The 7,508-nt window shown below is 31.6% G+C and overlaps 1 protein-coding gene across 19 annotated transcripts in view; it reads left to right on the forward strand.

Annotated features, from left to right (window-relative positions):
- The window catches only part of LOC106871424 (poly(rC)-binding protein 3), a 388,844-nt gene that overhangs the window by 209,976 nt on the left and 171,360 nt on the right, over nucleotides 1-7,508 (forward strand). Inside the window, exon 1 of one of the 19 annotated variants that reach the window (XM_052973815.1) lies at nucleotides 2,164-2,444. The exons of the other annotated variants lie outside the window; for them this stretch is intronic. The gene's annotated coding sequence lies outside the window, so the exon portion shown is untranslated. Of the gene's footprint in view, nucleotides 1-2,163; nucleotides 2,445-7,508 lie in introns of those variants that run through there. 19 annotated transcript variants of the gene reach the window in all.

The following is a 7,508-nucleotide window of genomic DNA, read 5'->3' on the forward strand; positions in this document are numbered from 1 at the left end:
ATATATATATATATATATATATATATATATATATATATATATATATACATACATATATACATACACACATGTATATATATATATATGTGTGTAGGAAGATATGCATATGTAATTTTATTTCTTTAGATATATTATGTTTTTTTATATATTGGTTTCAAATTTTGGCAAAAGGCCAGCAAGTTCAGAGGAGGGGGTAAATCAATTACATTGACCCCAGTGTTCAACTGGTACTTATTTTATCAAAAGGATGATCATCAAAGTCGACCTCAACAGAATTTGAACTCAGAATGTAAAGACGGAGAAAATGCCACTAAGCATTTTGCCTGGCAAGCTGATGATTCTGCAGTTGACTGCCTTTATAGTTATTTATATATTCATACATGAATATGTTTGTTTGTACATATATATTCAATTTTCATGCTTATGCCACTTTGAGTGTACTGTGATGCATCCCATATTCACACACACATATGCACACATAGACATAGCCACTCACGCATATATGTGTACATATGAGTGTGCATGTCATTGTGTGTGTGTGCATGTGTGCGTGCGTGCGTGTGTGTGTGTGTGTTTGTGAGTGTGTGTGTGTGTGTGTGTGTGTGTGTGTGTGTGTGTGTGTTTGTCTGCATTTCACTTGTATGTATGCCTTACCTGTTTAACAAGCAGATTTGTGAAATTTCTAATTTCCATGTAACGCACTAACATTAATCTTTAATTGAACATTCCAGAAAAGAATGTAATTCACACTACATAAAATTTGTTCCCAGCTTGATAAGTGTTGTACATGAAACTCTTGGCACTTGAGTCAATTTTGCAGCTTTCTGCTGATTAAAAACTAAAAACTGTATGTGTGTGTGTGTGTATATATATATATATTTATGTATCTATGTATGTGTATATATATATATGTGTGTGTATGTATGTGTGTATGTGTATATCTATCTGCCTGTCTGTCTGTGTATCTGTCCGTCTCTCTTTCTTTTTCTGTCTGTCTATCTGTCTCTCTATGTGTGTACACACACACACGTACATATTTTATTGATGGATATTTTCACAGTTATGTATTTTGGGATTTTATTTATGTTTTAATGGAGAAATAGTATATAAATACTGACATTACCTTAACAAATATGAATCTACTAGAGTTATCTTTGCTTGCTATTTATATACTAGCTTGAAAAGAGATACTCTCTTACTACTGTTGCTTTCTTTTATTTCTCTTCCCTTCTATTGCATGCAGACACACACAGACAGACAGACACACACACACACAAGCTCCACCCCCCAAATTCTCAATTCTCTCTTCTTTGCCCTTGCTTCCCTTTCTGTTTTTAGATAGAGCCTGTTTGGTTTCATTTAAACATAAAATATAGAGATATTCTAGGAATACTCTAAGTTAAAAGAAGTACACAGCACATTAATTGAAAACATGCACCAATAATTTTATAAACTGTTGGTGCATGTTAAATGCTTTTTCTAATGGGTTTAAATATTTGATTTTGTGTGTCTTTATTATTTTTTCTCCTCATTATTCTTCAAAGATATATGCATATCTGTTTGTGTGTGGGGAGGGCAAATACAGTGTGGAGTAGGAGGCAAGCTCCCAACAAGCCAAACTTGTGGATAAGTTCAAATTCCTGGTTACTGGTATTACTCTTCAGTTTTGCTACTGATACCCTTAGAAAAGGATGAATGTCATGAAACCAATTTCTTCATCCTTCAATTGAAAGGACTGAACAACAATTGATACAGACTATTTCCGATCATAAAATATGAGGCAATTGATATTATTTTTCAAAAGATGAATATATATGTGAGTGTATGTGTGTGTGCGTGCATGTGTGTATATGTGTGGGTAACTTAATAACATTACTAAAACTTTCTAAATAACTTTATATAACTAATTAGCATGGTATTTTTGATTTAGCCATTCATCTTTTAATTAGTAGTAACTTTTCATATGAATATTGTTTTCTCATGACACTTTATTCTGTAGTGCTGTAATTTTGGTTTATGTGTCTTTATTTGATGTTATTGATATTACTTTACATTATAGAAGTAAAGGTAATGCTACTACCCCTCTGACTTTTGATTGCTTCAACTCATCTCATCCCGTTTCACAACTCCCTCGGTCTCTTTGCTCCTCTCACTTTGTGATACAATGCACAGCAGTCTTGCCTGTAAATGTTACTACTGCAAGTTGATTATTATTATCTGTTCTTTTCATTAATATGATAACTGTCAAATTCAAATTTAGAAAATTATATATGGAAAAAAACTTTTTTAATGGTTCAGAAATGCAGCATTATCTACATAGGGTATTCTTTAAATAATATTTTGTTTCAAGATCTTAATTATGTAACTTCAAGTTGATAATCATAATTTATTAGGTTTTATGCAGGTTCTACTGCATATTTTTTTTTATTCCACATTATTTGAAGGTAAGTGAGACCTGGTAGCATTTTCATATCAATTATAAATCATAATAGATAACTTGTCTTACCTGTAGCTTTGAAATATGCATATCTTGAAAGTTAATTACTTCTTTTTTTTTTTTAATTTAGATAAAATGTTAGATGTGTGCCTCAATTACAAACTTTAACTTGTGCTCTTATACTTTTAATAATTGAATCTTTGAGTAAATTTTATGATATATATTAAAATAATAATGTTGTAATCAATGATTTAAAAGTCTTCTTTCATTTCATATAATATTACAACTTTTGACTTTTGCAAATTAGAAGAATGAATCGTTGAAATTTCCTTTCAAAATGCATTATTGTATATATTTGAGGCTAGTTGTTGCAGTACAAATAGTAATTAACTAAACTAACTTGTGATATAATATCTGATTGTTAAAAAAAATTCTATTTTTTTAATTTATTCTTTTAAACTGAAACTACTTTCCCAGCTGATCATGAATAGTGCAGTGTATTCAATGTTTTCATTTTATTTAATACCACATGTTTTAACAGAAAAAAAAAAACTTATTTAAAACTACTATAATTTCATTTTTTAATAATTGAATGAAACTTATTTTAGTTTATTTTGTATAATTTTTGGTAGCAATATATTTTTCTTTTTAATGATTTAATTATTGATAATTTGATTATTTCTTGATTTTATTCATTTTCCTTTAAAGCAACTTTTGTTGTTCTATTAGGAGAAATGTTTCACCCTCTGTTCCTTAGTTTTTATCATCACTATCTATATCTAATTATTTTTATATCAAGATAAAAGTGCTAAGTAATTTGAATATGCTGTTTATACTTGTAATGCTTAACATTTTAATTTTAAATCAAATTTATGATAACATATCCTTTATATTTGTCATTTCCAATCATTACTTAAGTGCCTTGATAATTCCTATAGTTTCTAAATCAAATATGCTTTTATTTTACTAGCATCTTGTTAATAAGTTTCTTCAAGTTTTTACAATTAAAGGAATATCCTTAAAAGACTCATTTTTAGAGTTGGTTAACAAGTGCACTCATTCAGGTGCAATGAATTTATGTATTAAACTTTATGGATATCACTATGATGATGTATTTTTTTCTGTTATTCTATATGTGATAATGTTTGTTCCCTATCATAATATTTTAAGATAATTTATGTTTTTATATCAGTATATATGTTTCTTACAATTTATTAAAAGAATTACCAAATTTCAATGACAGGAATCAAATTAAAATTTGGTTTATTATCTGGTTTTAATTTGACTATCATTTTATTTCTGCACTTTAGATTTTATAGTTTAAAATTTATCCTGTTTGAATTTAATCCTTGATAAATAAATGTAAAAAGAAAAAAAATAATTGGAATAACATATTAAAGAATTTATGTTATTCCAATTGTTTTTTTTCTTTTTGGTTTTGGTTGAGAGAATTACAATAATTGCTCAGTTATTCAATATAAAAGTAAAATATGGTCTTTTGTCTTTAAATCTTATCATGAGATTTAATATGATAATCATCCAGATGGATTGACATATACTTCAAATATAATAAAGTTATCTTACATTTCTTGTTTGAAGTAAGTCCATGTTTAATAAACTCCATTTCCTCAAGCAACCATATAGATATGGTTGAGAAATGGCAACCAAATCTTCTCTAGTGTGTAATTCTAATGCACATTATGTGTATGCATTGTTTCAGTCAATCAGTAACGATAATTTAAAAGTGCTGAACACATTTGAAGGAATGCATTGCTATGATATCTATAGTTCCAGAACTTGGCCAGAATGTATTAGCAATCATTGAAATTATTTCAACTAAATGTATTTATTACATAAATGAAACTACAAGTGAAGCTGTAAACAGTATTCCTTGTAAGCAACATGGGGCTTATGCACTGGTCAAAACTGAAACCAAACTATTGAAAAAGTGGGTGTGACTTACTAACACTTCTACTTCTATGAATATATAGTATATATATTGTGGTATATATCTTCAGAAAATCACTTTCATTGTGATTATTGTTTACTTCCATGGTATTATTTAAATTTTCAATATATAGCTATTTATTAACAATCATTTTAAACATGGAAATGCATAAAACAAATGTTTAAAGACCTCAGTTAACATGTGACAAAGATACCGAAACTAGTGTCATACCAGTTTTTTGTGTTATATCTATATGCATTTCTTTGAAAAGGAAATTTGCATTATTTTTGTCATTATAACTTGTTAGGAAACAAATTAGGATGTAAGTTAACATACAAAGTTGCTGTGTTTACTGTACAATACGAAATACGCATGAATTTCAGACATGCATATAATGGAGACATGCATATATATGCATATGATGAAGGCATGAATATAAAGAACAGTGAACATGATATTAATGTTGCTTGTTAGAAGTTTAAGTATTTTATGCAAACTGAAAATTTGAAACAACTCAGGAAATGTAGTTAGATCTAGGACTACATTATCCAATACAGCTTTAGTTACAACTACATTTTAGTTCTTTTAGGTGTGCAAGCATACATACATATGTATATATATGTACATACATGTGTACACACACATACACAAATAGTGGAAGTCAGCTTGTGGCCAAGTAAGACCATTTTCTAAACTCAGTAAATTCATGCACACGTTCTAAGAGTCCAAGAAGTTACTGTGCATAAATTTGATATGAATGGATAAAGTGTTGCACAGTACTGAACCCACTTTTCAACAGAGATTGAAACGACCAGAAATTGAGTGCACTTCACATTTAGACATATTTATCTTCTCGAAGGAAGTTCTAATGAGAACTAGGGGTCCTTCACTCTCAGTGGTTCACATGCTAGTTAACCCATAGTTAGGACCCAAACAGGTGCTACAACTTCAGATCAGAGTAAACCTGGGAACAATGGTGGCTAAGAGGCGGTTCCACACTCTTCAAAACCCTGGAACTCTTGTACCAGGGTCCAACTACTGGATGCAGTTAGAAGTCATACCCAAGACATACATACACACGCATGTATGCACGCGCGCGCGTGCACACACACACACACACACACACGCACGCACACACAGAGGAACTGTAAAACTTTGTAAAACTTTTCTGAAGTTTATCACTTAAGCATATATGCATGAGAATATATACATCATAAAACAAAACATACAAATCTGCATGTGCATTGGCTCCAAGTACTGCACATATACACTCATACATGAAAAAATACCATCTTGATGTTGTTGAAATTTAATGAAGGAGCTTTGGATCTTGGTTAGGAAATGGTTCTTTCTCTAATGGCAAGAAATCTTGAAATAAAACTGAATAATGACATAAATACGTTGCACTCTATCTCCGCATATATGCAAAAGTAGTTAACAACTAGAATCTTCATGATTGCTCCAAATGCTTGGTGTCACCATCACTGAGTATTTTTCCTGGCAAACACATCCTTAACATTGTTAAGATTGCATCTCAATGACTAACCCTTCTCACAAGAGCTAAACAATACTTCCACCCCCCACCCCCAACATCTACAAACTCTTTACAAAGGTCAGATGAAACCCACATTAGTTTACTTGCTATCACATCTGGGACAGTGCCATTGTCATACCCACTGATGTCTTAGTACACATTTAGACAAAGGCTGCTTGACTGATTAGCATAAACTCATTCACAGACATGGTTCTTGAAGCTGGCTGGTGTCATTTTTCTCTTTTTAACTTGAAAAAGAGACTGACCTGACTTGTTTCAGCATTTATTAATGTTTTATCAGATATCTGTTACACATTCCTTTTTACAAAGTGAATATTATGTTATAACTATTTATAGTATATGCAAGGTCAGATATAATTGACTCACTCTCCCTACTTTGTGTAACAGTGCAGGTATTGGTAACATGAATGAGTGAAATGGTTAGCAGAAGCAGCACTTAGTGACGGATTGAAAAAGCCTGTAATTTGCCCATATAAAAGTAAAATCTGTGACTATTGTCATCCCATATTGACACCTCTGTAATGCAAGTCATCACTCCTACTCCTCTGTATTATTCCCAGTCAGCATCCACCCCTCATTCTCATCATTTACCCCCAGCCATTCATCATTCACTACATTCATTCCCTATATACATCTGACCGCTTCCACACCATGTTTATATCTACCTCACAATCTTCCCACACTCTCACAACCTTACTCACCATCCTTCCTGGCTCTATTGCAACCACACTCTCTTCTATTCATTCTCATTGTAGGTTTGAGCCCCACTCCTTCAGCCTCCCTCATTAACCCATGTAAAATACAGGGTAGCTATGACTCTTCTCCACATACTGTAAATCTGTTTCTACTTCCCTATTATACTTTAGCCTCTAACACCTTGCTTATAGTGATCACCCTGTCTCCTACCCTCTTTGCTCTTGAAAGTTACTGGGTGACCTTATTAATGTTGATACTAAAAAACAAAAAAAGCACCTATCACACTGTCTAAAAGCGTTATCTTTAGGAAGGGCAACCAATCATAGAAATCATCCTTCTGAAGCAAGATGGGGACCTTTTACCTATTGGGTCTTTTCAAAATGACCAAACTATCTTCACATGAAAAGTGGATGAAAGTGAGTGATATACATATCATCATCATTATCATCATCATCATCAACATCATCATCATCATCATCATCATCATCATCATCATCATCATCATCATTTAACGTCCGTTTTCCATGCTGGCATGGGTTGGACGGTACATATATATATATAAACATTATCGACTGCACATGCTCAATATATGTGTTTTGCCTTTTGCTGGTTCCCACACTGGGGACAACTCCCTTATAATACTGAGTGTTGAAACACCTGAAAGTCATAGACAGGCAAGACAGCTCATCTCCTACTCCCTACAAAAGTTATCACTGATATTTCACCATTTTTGTGGCTTATCAACACCACATACTTGAATCGAACAGGGGATGAACTGAACCGCCAATCTATGACTATATACAAATAGTGTAAGGACCATTTGCAAGTATATATATATATATATATATATATATATATATATATATATATAT

The sequence above is a fragment of the Octopus bimaculoides genome, chromosome 17 (assembly GCF_001194135.2).
Source record: "Octopus bimaculoides isolate UCB-OBI-ISO-001 chromosome 17, ASM119413v2, whole genome shotgun sequence".
In the NCBI taxonomy this organism is placed as follows: domain Eukaryota; kingdom Metazoa; phylum Mollusca; class Cephalopoda; order Octopoda; family Octopodidae; genus Octopus; species Octopus bimaculoides.